Source organism: Esox lucius, chromosome 24, assembly GCF_011004845.1.
Source record: "Esox lucius isolate fEsoLuc1 chromosome 24, fEsoLuc1.pri, whole genome shotgun sequence".
NCBI classification, from domain to species: Eukaryota; Metazoa; Chordata; class Actinopteri; order Esociformes; family Esocidae; genus Esox; species Esox lucius.
The window spans coordinates 26,110,206-26,129,582 of NC_047592.1; the positions used below are offsets into that span (position 1 = coordinate 26,110,206).

The window sequence follows — 19,377 nt, forward strand, 5'->3', positions numbered from 1 at the left end:
ATGAGAACAGGAAAGATCAAACAAGGACATGACAAACCAAGGACACACAAAACACAATGTGTAACGGTCCCGTCCGGCTTGGACCGTTACAATCACATTGAAATTTCCCCAGGCCATGAGAACCAGTGTAATTTTGTTAAGGGGCCATGGATAAGAAGAGCATCTTTCTCTTATTGAGTGTCTGACTGACTGACTGACTACCCATTGTTAACTAATGTGGTGGTTAGAGACGTGGACTACCATGCAGTGGACTGGGGTTCGATCCATGCCACAGACAAAAAAATTTGTTTTGACTAATTGGTTTAACAATGCAGAACACTCATACATAAACACAGCCTGTCACATAGGAGACCACGGTTTGAATCCAGCGAGGGGAACAATATTTATCCCTTCTAATCGTGGGCCGGCCGATCTAGGCTTGCCTTGTTCCTTTTCTTGTTACTATATACCTCATAATCACACAAAAGCAACATGTTTTCATCCAGTGAGGTATCTTACCACAGGGCCGGCCCTGGATGTTCTGCTACCCAGGCAAGACAAAATAAATGCCCCCCTCCCACCTACACATACACTCACCTAAAGGATTATTAGGAACACCATACTAATACTGTGTTTGACCCCCTTTTGCCTTCAGAACTGCCTTAATTCTACGTGGCATTGATTCAACAAGGTGCTGAAAGCATTCTTTAGAAATGTTGGCCCATATTGGTAGGATAGCATCTTGCTGTTGATGGAGATTTGTGGGATGCACATCCAGGGCACGAAGCTCCCGTTCCACCACATCCCAAATATGCTCTATTGGGTTGAGATCTGGTGACTGTGGGGGCCATTTCAGTACAGTGAACTCATTGTCATGTTCAAGAAACCAATTTGAAATGATTCGAGCTTTGTGACATGGTGCATTATCCTGCTGGAAGTAGCCATCAGAAGATGGGTACATGGTGGTCATAAAGGGATGGACATGGTCAGAAACAATGCTCAGGTAGGCTGTGGCATTAAAACGATGCCCAATTGGCACTAAGGGGCCTAAAGTGTGCCAAGAAAACATCCCCCACACCATTACACCACCACCACCAGCCTGCACAGTGGTAACAAGGCATGATGGATCCATGTTCTCATTCTGTTTACGCCCAATTCTGACTCTACCATCTGAATGTCTGAACAGAAATCGAGACTCCTCAGACCAGGCAACATTCTTCCAGTCTTCAACTGTCCAATTTTGGTGAGCTCATGCAAATTGTAGCCTCTTTTTCCTATTTGTAGTGGAGATGAGTGGTACCAGGTGGGGTCTTCTGCTGTTGTAGCACATCCGCCTCAAGGTTGTGCGTGTTGTGGCTTCGCTGAATACCTCGGTTGTAACGAGTGGTTATTTCAGTCAAAGTTGCTCTTCTATCAGCTTGAATCAGTCGGCCCATTCTCCTCTGACCTCTAGCATCAACAAGGCATTTTCGCCCACAGGACTGCCGCATACTGGATGTTTTTCCCATTTCACACCATTCTTTGTAAACCCTAGAAATGGTTGTGCGTGAAAATCCCAGTAACTGAGCAGATTGTGAAATACTCAGACCGGTCCGTCTGGCACCAACAACCATGCCACGCTCAAAATTGCTTAAATCACCTTTCTTTCCCATTCTGACATTCAGTTTGCAGTTCAGGAGATTGTCTTGACCAGGACCACGCCCCTAAATGCATTGAAGCAACTGCCATGTGATTGGTTGATTAGATAATTGCATTAATGAGAAATTTAACAGGTGTTCCTAATAATCCTTTAGGTGAGTGTATATTTCTCAGTGTGCCTTGTTTGCAACGCTGTTTGAAAATAATGACATCATAGACATCCTTGTGAATTTAAGCATCAAGCATGGCACTTACAGAGGTTACCCTGCCACCCAGACAGACACTCTACAGATGCAGACACATTTAAATTTAAATTCAAACTGCTGGCTACTCATCCTTTGTTTAACCCAACAACAGAAGTGCTTCCCTAAAAGCTGCCTGGGTTTAAACAAACATCTTCTCTTTTCAGAAAGAGAAAATCTCAATTAATTGAGACAGAATAACAAAGTCAATTATTTCATCTCAGATATCATGGACTGCAGCTCAGCTTCAAAATATCATAGAAAAGAATCGATATATCCCCATATGCATCGGAGTCACGTCTTTCGAGGGCATTTTTGAGCTTGTTATCTATTCCTTTTGCCCTTTTCTTTAGCAAAAAGAATGTGATACCCAAACTCAATTTGAGTCCTGGTTTTAATCAAACACACCAAGCCTTTCCAAGGCATAGTGGTATTTAATCAATACATCAGATAGTATGGGAGTATTTGGCTATACCGACACATATGGATAGCATAATTTTGTCTGTCAAAAAGGTAGGCGTGCCACCATAGGCGCCGATTTATGTTTCCCTCCGTGGATGCTCATAGGCGCACGCCATTTATATATATATATATATATATATACACCTATATATACCTATATATACACACCTATATATACCTATATATACACCTATATATGCATATATAAACGCACTACGCACACCTATTCATTTACTTATTAATAAAGCCGTATAGTACATCTTTCAAAATTTACCACTTATCACAAATACAGGATTGGAGATGAAAAGTTTAACTGACACGTAGGCCTACCCGCGATCAGTTCGTGGGAAATTAATGTTTTGCGCTATTATCTAAATATCGATTAAAAAAAAACGACACATATAGTTTCTGGAAGTTTCTCCCTAATTTCTGCTACGAGTTTTTGATAGTGGCATTTTTTAATCTGAGAAACGCTGTGATTGGTGGATAGGGAGCACCCGGAGCAGGCGACTGGTTATGTCGCTGTCACTAACATCGACATAACCAATCACAGTGTGACAGACGCTTTACATATCACCAACGGCAAGTTTAATTTTAAATGAATGTAGCCTACTGGCGGTCTGGCACACGTGGGTGCTCGTGCTCGGTATTTTCGTGGGTGCTCGCTATTTTCCGTGGGTGCTCGAGCCCCGGAGCACCCACGGTATCGGCGCCTATGCGTGCCACTTATTTTTGGAATAGAAAGAAATGGGCTCCAATTATCTATGTAATTCTATAATTATGCCCATAAAAATACTGGTGCACACATGCACATGTGGGAGGTCTCTTAAAGGCAAAAGGGTATTGAACCCCTGCATCAAAGACTTACAATGTTGCTATCACTATGTTGCCAACTACCTATAGTAGGAAACCAAGTTTCTTCTTAATCATATGCCACATGTTGTCCCACATGGCACGATCCCATAATTGTTACAATTACAATTAAATTGCACTATTTTTAATATAACATATTTAACATTCCTGTAGAACCGTAAAAGAGTGAGATCATTTGTGGGCCTCAGATGCATGGCAGGCCTCGTTTCGCTGGAGCAGTGTCAATGACCCAGCTTTAAGCTTTATGTCAATGACCCAGCCTTGATTAGGTAATTTTACATATATAAATTGATTGTCCAACATCAGTTTTAGAATGTACTTCTTTATAGTCCACCTGGCGTTTCTAATTAGTAGATTCATTTTTATTAATGTTTCAAAATTGGATATAATTTATAAACACACACATCACCATAGTTACTGAGGATAGTGGGAGTGAACTACGGGAGAAGTGGGAATGGGGTGAGGGTGGGAACTGCGGCAACGCTATGAGCTGGTGGCTGGGTTGCCGCGGTTCAGGGGCATCGGAGGACGGTTGCCGATTGTCACACTAGTGGGAGGAAGCCAACTGTCTAAATGCTGCGTCAAATTCAAGTGCCACCATAGGTGGCTGCCTAATAATAATAATACATTGAACTTATATAGCGCTTTTCTTGGACCCAAAGACATTTTACATCAGATACAAAACATACAACATCCTAGGAGAGCGATTGGACAAGACACAGACAAACATAAAGAAAAGGACTCAGACAAGACACTGGATGAAGGGAAAGGACAGGGACTAGAGGTAGGCTTAATCTTGCCTAATGGGAGGGCTGGCCTTGTCTTACCTCATTCCAGAGAAGCGGTTATTAGTTACCAACACAGAAATGTAACCTCCCATCAAATTTCCTCTATTGATGAGGTGTAGCATTCAGGGCTGGTGGGTGGAGGTGTCAGGGTGAGACTCCCAGCATTCATTTTGTGAAGAAATCAAGTTCCTGGCATATTGTTCTGCTACAATTGGTAGACGCAAGCAACTGACTTACTTGCCCATTGATAGACTAAGAGGGGCCAGGATCACTCTGTGTTCAAGGTTGAATATCTCTGTCTGTCATTCACATACAAGGATATGCCGTATGTCATTCCTTTCAACAGAATCTTATCTGGAGTTGAAAGTAGGTTCCTAAGCATATATGTTTTTGCCGCACTTTATAGTAACATGTGGATGGCCAAATATTTTGTTAAACACATTTTTAGATAAGAGAAGGGTTAAAATTAAGAGACCACTGCAAACTGAACGCTTCTGTTCCTCACTCAAAACTTTCCTTTTCAACTTTTTTGGAAAGGAAAGAAAATGGTGCAGTGGCCTCTTAATTTTTTCCGGAGCTGTATTTTCACAATGTTCCTAGACCCCTGGCCACTAAACATGATCAGAGAACCAGCAACCTAATGTTGTGTCTGACCCAGTTGTATGCCAGATCGGATGTCAGGAAATCAGATGCCTCAATGCGTATACACCTTATCTGTGGAGACATCCAATGTGAAACTAATATTGAAATGCATGACTGATAGTGTTTTATTTCTAAAGTCATACTTACATTCTGATGCGTATACAATTATAATATAACATAAGTTATTATAGTATGTCAGCTTATATTCACAGGCGAGATGCATTTTTTGTAGATTTATCTATAATGTTAAGCTAAATACATTACATACAAAACAAACACATTAAAGTGTTTTTCTAATTGATTTATGTATGTACATCAAACAGAAATATACATTGGATTAAATTAATGGACCATTAATGGTGTATGCACTTCTCTCTCCATGCAGGGGAGTAGTCAGAGACAATGCAGGTCCCTGATAGCTGTCTGCAGAAAGAACTGCAACAAAACTCCAGTTCTTAAATAAATGTTATTTTTAATTCTCGAAGATGACTTCCTATAATCTATTACCTGTGAATATAGCATCTTCCTAAATTGCATATCATTTGAGTTAGGATTTTATTTCATGTTCATTGGTCCCTGCCTTGCTGCTTCAGAATGCATTCTGCCGATTCAAAATACACATGTCCTTTTCCAGGCAGGTTCATCTTGGCTCCAGTTGATTAAAACGTGTGGATATTGGTATTTTCAGATGTATAGTGCTACTTGAAAGTTCCTACAGGGGTGGTCATTATGTCTATATAAAATGAAATGTCTAAATCCCAGTATGTAATAAAGATATTCCAAATAAATGGTGCCCTCAGGCATCTCTATGAGCCTGGGGGCCACAGCTAGGGCCTGACTGTGGGGATGCCTCTAGGCATCTCTGTACATTTGTTTTCTGTTCTCTCCAATTAGAGGCAGCTGCTCCTTGTTGTCTATGATTGGGGACCCTATATAAGTAACTTTTTTTGTTTTGCTTTTGTTTGTGGGTCATTTTTTGTGCCAGATGTTTTTCCTGTGATGTGTGGCAGTATATGGTTTGTCTCTCTGTTAGTTGTTTTCTGTTTGAGGAAGAACATTAAAAGGAATGATTCCCTTATCCTTTGTCCTACCTCCCGCACCGTGACAGGTACAAACAAATATCTTATATTCATAATTTAACAAAAGTGGTTTAAACCGTAAAAACTCAGATTTAGCATCTGCAGAAATATGTGAACCCCTTCAGTCAATAGCTTGTGGCACCTACATTATCCAGAAATAATTTGGAGAAAACATCTCACATCTTAAGTCTCTCTTTTTTTTCCAGCATTAGCTTGCTATGTTCTGTTCCAGAATCTCCTGTTATACTTCAGAATCATTGTTCCCTTAATAATGTGCAGCTGCAGATCTTGACATTCCCACTACTACGCTTGACTGTTGGGATGAAGTTCTTTGATACTAGGCAGTGTTGTTTGCACCAAAAATAGATTTTTATTTTGTGACCAAAAAGGTGAGTAATAAACTCTTGGTAAAGTTGGTTTTCAAGTTTCTTGTGTGTGTTAGGGTGGGATGTGCTTCCAGCAGAGCTGAAACATAAGTTTGTGGTGGGCTGAAACCAAAACAATGAAAGCTAATTTTTGTGTATGATCAAATATTGCTGTAATGAATCTGACCTTTTTGTCACTTTGTTTTTGAGCATTTTTATGTACTGGATTTTCCAATATTTCAACACTGCTCGGGCAAATTTCCTGAACTACTGAACTATGAACCAATCCTGTAAGTAAAACCAAAGAAAGTCCATATTCCTGCATCCAAGGCTATTTAGCAAAGATACATTTTAACTAGCTAGCCATCAATGGAAAATATAACAATGAGAGACAAATTTTTTCTGTCAGTGATGTTCTGACTGATGTGGTTAGTGTGATGCCAAATTATTTGATGGCCATTATTTTGGGTAAGAAAGACCTACAGTTCAGATCAGCTTCAATCAGCAGATTGTTACTGTCATGTATTTGTAAATGCCATAATGCAAACTGCTGTCAATTTGTAAAATGTGTTGTACTATTATTTTGTAAATTGTACTAAATTTTTTTTTTACATTTTGTGGCCAGGCTGGCCCTTAGCTTCCAGGAAACATCCCACTGCTCTCTTGACTCTCCCAATACCCACTCTGCTCCAACAAGTTCCAAAAAGGAGACAAGAACTGAGGAGCACACAGCTAAGAGCCCACCGGTGTGTGGGCATGTACTCTCCTGTGTGTGTTTCAGTGTGGGTGGGTTGTTGCATGAGCATAGGAGAAACATTACTTCAGAATCCGTTATCATCTTAGCCTATACTGTAAAATAATGATGGGCAACAAAATAACTAGAGACAATTTAAAAAAGTAGCTTGTAGTCTCGCTAGTTTTTTTTGCAAGCTAAGCATTATTGTTATCGCCAGTTGGGTTTCCGCCTACTTTAAAAATACTTTAATAGCTGAATTGACAAACAACTTCAATGTTGTCTGTATACAGTGCAGTTATTTTACTTGGTGCCTTGATCAGGAGCACCTCGGTAGGAGATGTTAAAACTATGGCATCAGAGACCAGCAGTCTTCTACCTCTAGATGGGTTACTAATAGACACCAGCCATTATTATGAAAATCTGTCGTCCGGGGATGGGGATGTAGGGTCGAGGGGGATTAAAGAGCCTTGACACCCGAGCCTTAGTAAAAGAGCTCCTGTACTTATTTCTAGCACTGTCTGCTTCTATGTAAACACAACCTCACATGAAATTGCGAGCTGCTGTTGGTGTGAGATGAGAAATCTAGCACTGTGAAAACCAAGAGCTTTGAAACACCAAAACTAGTATCAACTCATCTGCCACCAAGTATTGAAACAAAACATTCTGGGATTGTTTTTAAATGTATGATGTAAAACCACCTAATACAGAATGAATGACAAACGAATGTCATTTTTAAATAAATAAACCTCAGAAACAGTTCAACATTTAATCAAGGTATTTCATTGCTTACATGTGACATGTGTTGAAAGCAGACAGAGATAACCTGATTTCTTATGGAATTTTGCTTCTCTCATTGAGGCTGCTTCTTCGCGTACTAGCTGGAAGGGGTCACTGGGCCATCTTATTCGCCCCTACAACCTGGATCCTTTTCACTTCCTCAGTTTTGGGATTCTTGGCACAGAAGAGAAGCACAAATGGAGAATGGAGGTGAAAGGGGTTCATTTGGAATTCACACGTTCTCTATAGGTTCTTTATATTTGAATAGCCCATTTAACTTGAAGGCAACATATCAAGTTGGATTTATTCCTCGATTTGTTGATTTTTAAACCAGCTTAGTTTTCAAATGTCAGCATCTGCCCATTACCATGATGGTAATTTCAGAAGGCTTGTTGATAAAGCTGTATGGAAATTATGTGAATATATTTACGTGGTTTAAGTTATTAACTTTCTAAGTTGACCATATAAACAATCCCATCCCTTTGTAACTATGACTGGGTGTGCTTTCCATAATGTATTCACATTACAAAGAAGTGTGCCGGCTGCTCCGTGTGGCGCTGCATGCTCTCCCCGACGCTCCACCCCGCCGGTGTACTAACCGCCGGCAGGAGCAGATGACAGGAGGGCACCCTCACACCCGTCACACCCGTCACACCCCTCACACCTGTCACTCCCTCACACCGTCACACCCATCACAACCGTCACACCCTCACACCCATCACAACCGTCACACCCTCACACCTGTCACACCCATCACACCCTCACACCTATTTTTAGTTAATTATTATGATGTGTTTTAATACCTGGTTTTCTGTGTCTGTTGAGATTGTGTGGTGCTGTGGTTTTTCTTGATAAACACAAGAAACGTGATCCTTCATGTCAGTGTTGTTTGGTTACTTTCGTTTCTGCCTCTCCAGTACGCAGTCGCTACCCTCGCACCTCACAAAAAGTACACCATAAGAAATAATGTTTTCCCATTAACTGAGTATGCAGACAAACAGCTAATTGTGCCAGGCAGCATTTAAATTATCTAAATATGGTATAACCTACCAATCAATTACTATACAGAGAGAACTGCTCAGGGGGTAGAAAGATTTTACAGTGATGCAATCCAGAGCTGCAATGAGAGGTTTTACCATCCAGGACAAAATTCTGGGCCTCGGATGAAAACTGAACCATCATCAACATTGGACTTAATATTCCCCAACTTCCTCTAGGAGTGTTTTTGTGCCCAGGAAAATACACATACTGAAAGTAATCCACCCTGTTCACCAATGTGGTGACTGGTGTAGAGAGAGAGAAATGCCTTAGCAGAATGCAATCTAAAGATATTTTGGACTTGAGACCAGGGCAGGTTATGGACCGGATGGGGGCCTCTGACCATTAGGGGCCTTGAGCTACAAGGCACCCCGCTGACCGATAATGGTCCAAGGCCCCTGGGAACATGTACTGCAAATGCAAAAAGTAGATATTTTATAAAACAAAATGACAAAGTAAATGTAATTTTCAATATTTTACTTGGTATTAACTTTATATAAAAGTAAATTATTTAATTTTCCACAACATTCAGGCTATACCAATACTTTTAATTAGTATGATTTTAAATAATTAGTACATTTCCTAACACCAGAAAAATTGGGCAGAAATTATGCAGGAAGAACATTTTTGTCCAATTTATATTTTAAATAAAAACATTAAATTGTGATGAACCAACAAAGCTAAGGAGTAAATTATTTTCCAATCAAATGAAAGCGGATGTTTGAAAATGTTAGATTTTTTCTTTCATGGATAATGGATAAGAAACGCTCCAAAGACAATTGTGCCCCGAGGCCTCATAGAATCCTTGTAGATCCTTCTTTGCTTGAGATGATAACTCTACCATCCAGATCAAATGTTGGGTTTCTTACTTTAAATTGTCTCATGTCACTGCATGTTGCTCCATTTTAAATTAACATTTCCCCTTCAACTTTGAGATGCATTTACATTTAACATTTATTTTGCAAACTGATTTTTTTTTTGTACCAATGAAGATTTACATTGACGTTTTAATAATTTTGCAGAACCCTTATTCACAGTGACTCTCAGTTAGGGCAAATATCTTAAGACACTGTAGCAAGGAGTTACAATCACAAACCACAATACATTTTCATATTCATTAAATATTCTCAAAAATGCAAGTGTTTCTGTGTCTAAAATACGCACAGATAACACACAAATAAAATACACACAGACAAACACAAATAAAAGACAACATAAAATTCAACTATTGTCTCAATATATAAATGAAAACAGCGGTTATATTTCAAACTGCAGTAGGATTATTCTAAATCAGTAAACAAGAGATTGTCTTACTATACTTGAGCACAAAAGAAAATGGTTTCAGCTAGGATGATCTAGTGCCACCAGTTTGCTTCTAATTGATCTCTTCTTAATTGAAAACATGTTTTTTATATGTAGTGGTGCTATACAAGAACACAGGGAGTATTTTAATTTTATGTTAGCTGAAAAGATTGTATTAATGTAATGATTGTTAGTCAATAAGTCTGAACAAATAATTGGTCTGGCTAGCAGGCCTAGATTGAACAGAACAGCCAGCTGCTTATCCTAGATATTCAATCACATGTTGTTAAAATGTCTCCAATCCAAACCTGTCATGCCAAGCCAATTTGTTAAATGGAGTGAACAATTTGGCCTCAATTGCCATTTGTCCCTGAAGATTTGTCACATTTGTCATTAGTTGTTTAGCAAGTATACCTACAGGGCATTAAAAATGGTCAGTCATAATTCATTACTGACACAGTGTTGACTTCATTATACCTAAACAAAGCTGATAAGTTAGCTTGTCATGTCCTTTGACCTGTGCAAAAGGTTTCTACTGTGAACACTTCTTCTGATTGATGTAGACTTTGGTGCTCATCTCAATAGAAGTTTATTTAATATATAATATCAGCAAGAGTTTCTGTTTGCCTTTTTGCCAACCTTGCTCATTTTCATTAATATCATACAAATAGTTGGCCTACATAAAAAAGTAAGTTGTAAATTAAAAATATATTAATTTACTGTAGGATTTGTTTGCATTCCTGCTTGCTTTTATATGAAAATAAATGACAGTGCTGCAATTCTCATTACTAAAGCTATGATGTCAGTTTCAGAGTAACTGGCTTTTAATGCATTTTCAAAATGAATCTCTTGAAAGATTTATCTTAGTACTAGGAAAAAAAACATACTATTTAATTATTTGTATAATAGGTATAATATGTATGTTTTTTGGTCATATGGATGCCACATTAGCATTTTTTGGATAACTTTATTTGATTGGTCCTTACCATAACAAATCTTAACAAATTCCTAAATACATCGGTTGAGCTGTGTATGGTCAAAATTTGAACCTTTATTTTAACTAGTCATGATTACTGACAACGTGGCCCGGGGTGGCCTAGTGGTCTAAGCCGCTGCATCTGGAAAAGGGTACCAGCATGGGTTTATACCTGTCCCACTGTTATTCAAGTACACCCTCCCACCATTCCTCACCATCAAATCCATTTAAAAAGAACACATGAAAAGCAAAAAAATAACAAAGGAGGGAGATTGTCCCAATAATTAATTTAATTAATAGTCAAAATCAGTATGTATGAAAAAACATACTCATACAGTCAGTCCCTAAGAATTTGTCGCTTAAAAAGCATGATACAAAATGTGTTCTGTGTTTGTGTGAGCAGACTCCTCTTGGTGCAGCAGACTAAAAGTCAGACGTATTCTAAGGTACACCTCAGTACACACCACACCTGCTTGTTAGCCACCATAAACAACTGAGCATCTTCTCCCTACCTCACACTCAAACTATTTCCCTCTACAAATTGCCTCTCCTCTCTCTACCACTCACTTACTTTCTTTCTCTCCTCTCTTTTTCAATATGGGTGGATTCCATTGCATTTTTTTCCAAACACAGATTAAGGTGCCGACACCACCCAACTTATTCCTCTTTCTCTTTGTTGTTTTTCTCTCTCCCTCACCCTCCTGTCTTCCTCCCCCTCTATCTGAGGCCATAATCCTATTACATTTGTGTTAAATGGGGGATATAATTCCAATTAAATCAATGCTACATTTCATGAGATGGGTTATCACTGAACCATTACACTGTCGAATCCCACTTCATTCATTGCATATTTTACTGGATTCCTCTTTCATTTAATTGAAATCCTGCTTTTCATTAGATAGAAATTCCATTAAATGTAATATTTCATTGGAATCCCATGTTATTCTGTTAGCACCCTTTCTCCTTTTGAAATCCAATTTCATACCATGTACCAACAGAATTCACTGTCCGTTGATAATCCATTGAAAAGCCAGTGATGTCAGCAGACTGTAATGTATACAGTGGGGAGAACAAGTATTTGATACACTGCCGATTTTGCAGGTTTTCCCACTTACAAAGCATGTAGAAGTCTGTAATTTTTATCATAGGTACTCTTCAACTGTGAGTGACGGAATCTAAAACAAAAATCCAGAAAATCACATTGTATGATTTTTAAGTAATTATTTAGCATTTTATTGCATGACATAAGTATTTGATACAAGCAGAACTTAATATTTGGTACAGAAAACTTTGTTTGCAGTTACAGAGATCATACATTTCCTGTAGTTTTTAACCAGGTTTGCACACACTGCAGAAGGAATTTTAGCCCACTCCTCCATACAGACCTTCTCCAGATCCTTCATGTTTCGGGGCTGTCGCTGGGCAACACAGACTTTCAACTCCCTCCAAAGATTTTCTATGGGGTTGAGATCTGGTGACTGGCTAGGCCACTCCAGGACCTTGAAATGCTTCTTACGAAGCCACTCCTTCATTGCCCGGGCGTTGTGTTTGGGATCATTGTCATGCTGAAAGACCCAGCCACGTTTCATCTTCAATGCCCTTGCTGATGGAAAAATCTCACGATACATGGCCCCATTCATTCTTTCCTTTACACGGATCAGCCGTCCTGGTCCCTTTGCAGAAAAACAGCCCCAAAGAATTATGTTTCCACCCCCATGCTTCACAGTAGGTATGGTGTTCTTTGGATGCAACTCAGCATTCTTTCTCCTCCAAACACGACGAGTTGAGTTTTTACCAAAAAGTTATATTTTGGTTTCATTTGACATTCTCCAAATCCTCTTCCGGACCATCCAAATGTTCTCTAGCAAACCTCAGACGGGCCTGGACATGTACTGGCTTAAGCAGGGGGACACGTCTGGCACTGCAGGATTTGAGTCCCTGGTGGCGTAGTGTGTTACTGATGGTAGCCTTTGTTACTTTGGTCCCAGCTCTCTGCAGGTCATTGACTAGGTCCCCCTTTGTGGTTCTGGGATTTTTGCTCACCGTTCTTGTGATCATTTTGACCCCACAGAGTGAGATCTTGCGTGGAGCCCCGGATAGAGGGAGATTATCAGTGGTCTTGTATGTCTTCCATTTTCTTATAATTGCTCCCACAGTTGATTTCTTCACACCAAGCTGCTTTCCTATTGCAGATTCAGTCTTCACAGCCTGGTGTAGGTCTACATTTTAGTTTCTGGTGTCCTTTGACAGCTCTTTGGTCTTGGCCATAGTGGAGTTCGGAGTGTGACTGTTGGTTGAGGTTGTGGACAGGTGTCTTTTATACTGATAACAAGTTCAAATTGGTGCCATTAATACAGGTAACAAGTGGAGGACAAAGGAGCCTCTTAAAGAAGAAGTTACAGGTCTGTGAGAGCCAGAAATCTTGCTTGTTTGTAGGTGACCAAATCCTTATTTTACAGAGGAATTTACCAATAAATTCATAACAAATCCTACAATGTGGTTTTCTGTTTGTTTTTTCTCATTTTGTCTCTCATAGTTGAAGTGTACCTATGATGAAAATTACAAGCCTCTCTCATCTTTTTAAGTTGGAGAACTTGCACAGTTGGTGGCTGACTAAATACTTTTTTGCCACACTGTATATTAATACTTTTCATTATATAAATAATGCTATGTATATATTTATGAAAATGGCACAATTAGTCCTAGGATTCCCTAGCATTAATGAGCTCCTTCACTAGCATTAAAAGTCCTGGCACTTTACACCTATCAGCCATAACATTATGCGCAATATTGTGTAGGTCCCCCTTTTGCCACCATAACAGCCCTGACCTGTCGAGGCATGGACTCCACTAGACCTCTGAAGATGTGCTGTGGTTTGAGTTCAGCTCATGATAAGTGGGGGCAAAAACAAGTGTTATGTTTATAATTTTGTTCAGTGTATGTTGGGATTGTGAAATATCTGTTGAGCAAGGAGCATAACCCAAATTGCTCCAGTAAATCTTTCCATTAACTCAGAGTAAAAGGTGTCCATTCTGTCCATGAGGACGCTTTCAGAGCAGGATGAAGTGTTTGATGACAAAGGACCAAAGAGCTTTGACTGTTGTTACCGTAATTTCACGTTTATAAGATGCGGCTTATACACAGATTTTGTAAACATTTTCAAACGCAGCGTTTAATACAAGGGTGCGGCTGATACACAAGTTTACATTTTTAAAACCGTTTCCACCAGCGAGCATTTTTTTTAACCCGAAAATCAAATGCAATTCTAAAAAATGTGTCCCTCTCTACTGGTTCTGTACCCAATGGGCAATCGCTGGCGCACCGGCAGCGTTTTGCTGCTGGCGGGCCGCCGGCGGCTGTAATGTCGTACAGCCAGCGGGCCACCAGCTTTTGCCGCTTTTCTCCTGATCTCAATTTGCATAAGCAAATTTGCATCTCAGGCGGCTTTCCACCAGCGGCCTGACTGCTTACCATAATATTTTCATGAACTAATGGCCATTTTTCAGTACATGGTACCAGCTCAACTTGATCTATAGCCTCGACTTTTGCTTCATGGGGGACAGTTCTTTAAACACTGCCGTGTCTGTAGATGGCGCTATAGTAAAGAATTGCGCATGTTTAAGGCATGACCATATGGGCATCTTGACGCCATTTGGATTCCACGCTGTTGTACCGTGCAAACTAGAACATTCATTTTAGCGACTTGGTTCTTTCGTCAACTCTTGTTCAAAATGTATAAGCTATATGCTCTGATTTGGACAATACAACATGTGGATTATCACATTGTTTTACTACAATTTGATGAACTCCCGAAACAAACGAAGATCAAGGATTTTTCTGACATCGGACCAAAAATTTTTGAACGCCGAGTCACCTACATCTATGTTGAGTTCTGTTCTATTATAAATAACTAGCGTTAAGTGTTGTTAGGTTACTGAGTAAGAACGTAATGACTGTTTTGTATTATACAATTACTGTTTGCAATATTCTATTAACATGCTAATTATTTTGTCAAGTTACTGGTAGCTGAACGCAAGTTTTAAACCGTTGGCGGGAAAAAGAGTTAGAGAAACTGAGTTTGAAAAAAACATCGTTGTTCTGAGATTAAATACCTAAAGTAACCCTTGTTTATTCGTGTACTAACACGTTTGGTTGCTTACTATATTTTGTTTCTTCGTTTATCCTCAGGTTCAGATGTTTTGTGCTTCTTCGCATATCAACAGTTGAACAGGTATGGTAAAATCGTTAATTAACTTGTCTAAATCGTGTTTCTTAGTGTATCAACAAGTCAGAATTTTATAATATGTGCTTACTCCTTGTAACTTTTATCAACTGATACGTAACGTTGGCTAAATTGTGTTTCTTTGTGTAACGTTATCCACATCACGTGGGTAATGTTACTCTTGGTAGTAAATTTAGATTAGCTCGACCTGTTGTCTGTGTATCCACATTGTTCTTATGCTGCCTGTTTTTTAAACTTATTTTCTAAACATTGCTTTCAGGTGATGACGTTTCCTATAGTTTTGTTCCCGGAGGAGGAAGAATGTGGCAGCAGTTCCACGCCAGGTATGTGAATTACATTAGGAAAAACTCCCTAAGAACGTAGAATTTTAGGAAGAAACCTAGAGAGGACCCAGGCTCAGAGGGGTGATGAGTCCTCTTCTGGCTGTCCCGGGTGAGATATTAAGATATTAAGTTCCATGCCTATGGCTCAAAGGAGGACTTTGCTACTGGCCACCAAACAGCATCACCAGCAGGAACTCTTTTCAGCCACGACAAGTTTGCTACCTGAAGAAACCTGGGAGGCTGTCCTTTATAAGCTCATCAGGCATGCAGGTGAATTTGAAAACATAACAATTTGAAACTTGGAATGAAAATATGTTTTGCAGGGTAAATGCTTACAAAACCTTAACTTATCCTAGACACGTGAGAGACCGGACGTGTGTATCGCCAGAGGAGTGAAAATCGTTTCAGCGTGGGCCCCACCACCCCAAGAATGAACATCTACACCACAAAACCCTGTGGATTGCAGCCCTGGAGGTATGTGAATTACATGTTGATCTCGTAATTGCTGCAATGTTTACTTGGTTTCACCATATTTACCTGTTCACCAATCTTTATGTTTATTTTTAGGATGGAGGAAGCACAGTACTCAGAGAGGTACTCCCCGCCACCATGTAGAGGATGGCTACATAGGTAAGTGTGGGTTCATTCGCTAAACCCAGATGCTTAACTTGTTATTAAAGCATGTTACTTCCAATTTTATTAGTCAATTTCAGTTTAATTTTAAGGGCAAGAAGGCAGAGGTAGGGGGAAGTTTTAGCTCTGCACATGAAGGTAAAAACAAACATTTTGGTGGACACTGCAATTTGAGTTCTGATTGTAAAATAACCAGATATTTAGGACTGAATAATTAACTGTCTGTCTTTACTTTCAGAACATTTGGAGAAGATCAAGTGGCTGGCTGACTGAAGAGAGGTTTGAGCTGAGGGCACAGCTGGCTCAACAATCAGGTAAAAACAAGACTATAGTTACGCTAGCATCTTGTCATAATGAAACTGCATTTGTCTGAACATGAGACCTTTACTGAAATGCAATACTGTACAGCCTTTCTGAAATTACATGTATATGTCAGTTTTGTTTATTTCACTTTTAAGTTATTGACAATTCATTGTGCTTTTTAGCTTCTGATAAACGTCTGACTGAAAAGAATGTCAAGCCGAGGGCACAGCTGCCTTTACAATCAGGTAAAAACAAGACTATAGTTGCGCTAGCATGTTGTCTTCATGAAACATTTCATTTGTGTTGAATGTCATGCAATTCTCAAAATCATGTCAGACCATTTAAGTACAATATCTGATTACTGTATTACAGGAGCCATAAGGAAGAATCTTTCTAACTGGGATGCCACTGACGAGGCTGTCCAGAACCAGGTCCCCAGGTACCAGAAAGGGGCAGCTGACCGTGCAGGTGGGAGATGTAGTGGCGGTACAAGGGACCTGCCGTGAATATGAATGACATCTCCAGCACAACCAATATTGCTGCTAAGCTGCTCTACTGTAGCCTATTTATTTATTTATTTATTTTTTTACTGCTGCTATGTACAGTGTTATATATATAAATATGATTGCATTATCCTCTTCATATATTTATAGCTATGTGAATGTTCTTAATTCTGACTAGTTGTAGTGTTATGCCACCATTCATAAGCTTATATCACTGATGTATCTGATATTCAATAACTATTGATTGCTGCTAGGTCATACTTATGTATATTACTGCCATTTTAGCCCGTGTTTACTTTTATTGTATTATGTTTATTTTGTACTTTCAAATTCAAATACTGTTCTTTTACTATCTGTTGCTGGACACGTTTTCTTGCACTATTTGATTGGTAAAATTTTTATTTCAATTCATTTGCACGTTTTTTATTTTTTCATGCATCTTGCACTATTTGAAATAAATTGTTTAGATTTTATTCAGTTCATTGTCATTTGTTATATGACAAATTATTATAAAGGATTATTATAAATAAAACCTAATATTGGGGCGTGAGGCATCCCGCTGTGCTTATTGCATTAAAGCGGCTAGCCGCCTTCGGGCTGCTGGTGAGCCGCTGATCAGGGTATTGTTAGAAGGCATTGTCATGAAAGCCGCCCGAATGCGACACACGCTAGAAATAAAAAACGGCTGCCGCCGACGGCCCGCTTGCCGAACGCTTTCCAGAAACGCTAGACGGCCGCAGCGACGAAACGCTGGTGGGCCACTGGCGTGTTGCTTGCTGGGTAATTAATTAACTTAGCTAACGTTAACTAGCTTCTTCACTGCACTGAATAACGTTAGCTAGCTGATCAAAAAGTCAGAGCAAATTTATAAATTAGCCATTTCTTAAATAAAATAAGCAAATTGTCACGGCTGTGGTGGTTGAAGGACACAGGCGCAGACTGAAGGTCACAAGGGTAATCCATGTTTAATGAAAATGAAAGGACTCCAACAAAACAAAAGGCAGCAACCAGTGAGGTGGGTATTCCTTACAAAGGATAAACAAAACCAAAATGAACCACACCTCTGGGCCTACAAACTGAACTTAAATAGGGTCCCCAATTGGAGGCAATAACTAACACCTGCCTCCAATTGGGGAAACCAAAAAAAAGGATTAGAGGTGGCTAAAGGCCACCTCCTGTCCTGTCCTGGCTATGCCCCGAGCCCAGCGCAGAGATGGCTAGGGGCACAGCCAGGACGTGACAGTACCCCCCCCCCCAAAGGCGCGGGCTCCCGACCGCAAGACCGGGACGACCACACCCGGACCGGCGGAGGCTCAGCGCCCGGAGCCGCCGGCACAGGCCGGGGAGGCGGAGCCGCAGGGACAGGCCGGGGAGGCAGAGGGCCAGGAGACGAGAGAGCCGGTGGAGGGACAGGAGTCCTGCACTGCCACAAATGTGTCCAAGCTGGAATGTACATACAACTGGTAGGTCAGCATAGACCAAAACTGGGAATTGCAGGCTGCAGTGTATGCTCTAGCCTTTCAATCACACAATGACACTCAGGTGTCAGGGTACGAAAAGAAAGAGAAAGAGAAGTGCTAGGGGAAAAATAGGTAAGAAAAAGGGAGGAGAGAAGGATAGAAGTGAATGAGAGAAAAAGATAGAAAGGATGAAGTGAGCTGATGAACAGAGAATCAGAAACAACAAAATAAAGAGAATGGTGGGGGTAGAGAGAAAGGTAGAAAGAGGGAATGATAAATAAAGGGGTAAAGAGGAGGAAAACACACAAAGTGACCATAAACATGGTAATTTATGATATTGGTGTAATGAAACATTGACTGCATGCTCTGCAATGGAAAAGCGTAGGCTTAGGTACACTCTTAAACCAGGGGCGTAGGCAGAAATTGTTGTGTGGCAGGGTATACATAAAAGTGGCTGGGCCAACATTTCCCAGCAAAGTTCCAATAACACCTTGAAATATTTCACAGAAAATCTTTGCGATCATATTGCATATAATGCACATAACACAGAATACAAGTTAAGTCATGGCAAAAAAATAGGTGAAAGCATGTTTGTCAGGTAGGCATAGCCACTACAAAACTGTTTGCAACAACACTGACAAAAATGAGCAATAGAAAGAGATAACAGCAGCAAAGTGCAATGACGGGCAGAGTGCTAGTGTCATAAAACACAAAAGAGATTAACATAACTGCTATTGTATTTTCACAAGTTCTTGTGAATTCCTAGTCAGCTCTTGCTCATTTTTAGTGTGGAAAAAAAATTAATGTATTTATTTTGTAGCTCTACCACCATCATAAACCCATAAACACATCACTATGCAAACTAGGTTTAAAAAAAGTTTTGTTTGAATATGAGTCACACAATTTATCAGGCAGTGGAATATTCTACCTTGAAAATAATTTCCTCTAGGCTATTGATCCTTGCAACTGCCTTGAAGTTAGTAGCCTATTCAGTTTAACTTGGCAATACCTCTTA

General features: G+C 39.9%; 1 long non-coding RNA gene across 2 annotated transcripts; it reads left to right on the forward strand.

The window, feature by feature from the left end:
- The first annotated feature begins 5,605 nt into the window (after positions 1 to 5,605).
- LOC105031122 lies at positions 5,606 to 8,254 on the forward strand. Of its 2 annotated transcripts, XR_002196252.2 has the most exons (5): positions 5,606 to 5,732; positions 5,910 to 6,092; positions 6,279 to 6,358; positions 6,694 to 6,814; positions 7,663 to 8,254. It is a non-coding gene; the product is annotated as an uncharacterized LOC105031122 (long non-coding RNA). The 2 variants fall into 2 exon arrangements; XR_829671.4 differs by lacking the exon at positions 7,663 to 8,254 and having other exon boundaries at positions 6,694 to 7,563.
- Positions 8,255 to 19,377: the final 11,123 nt, after the last annotated feature.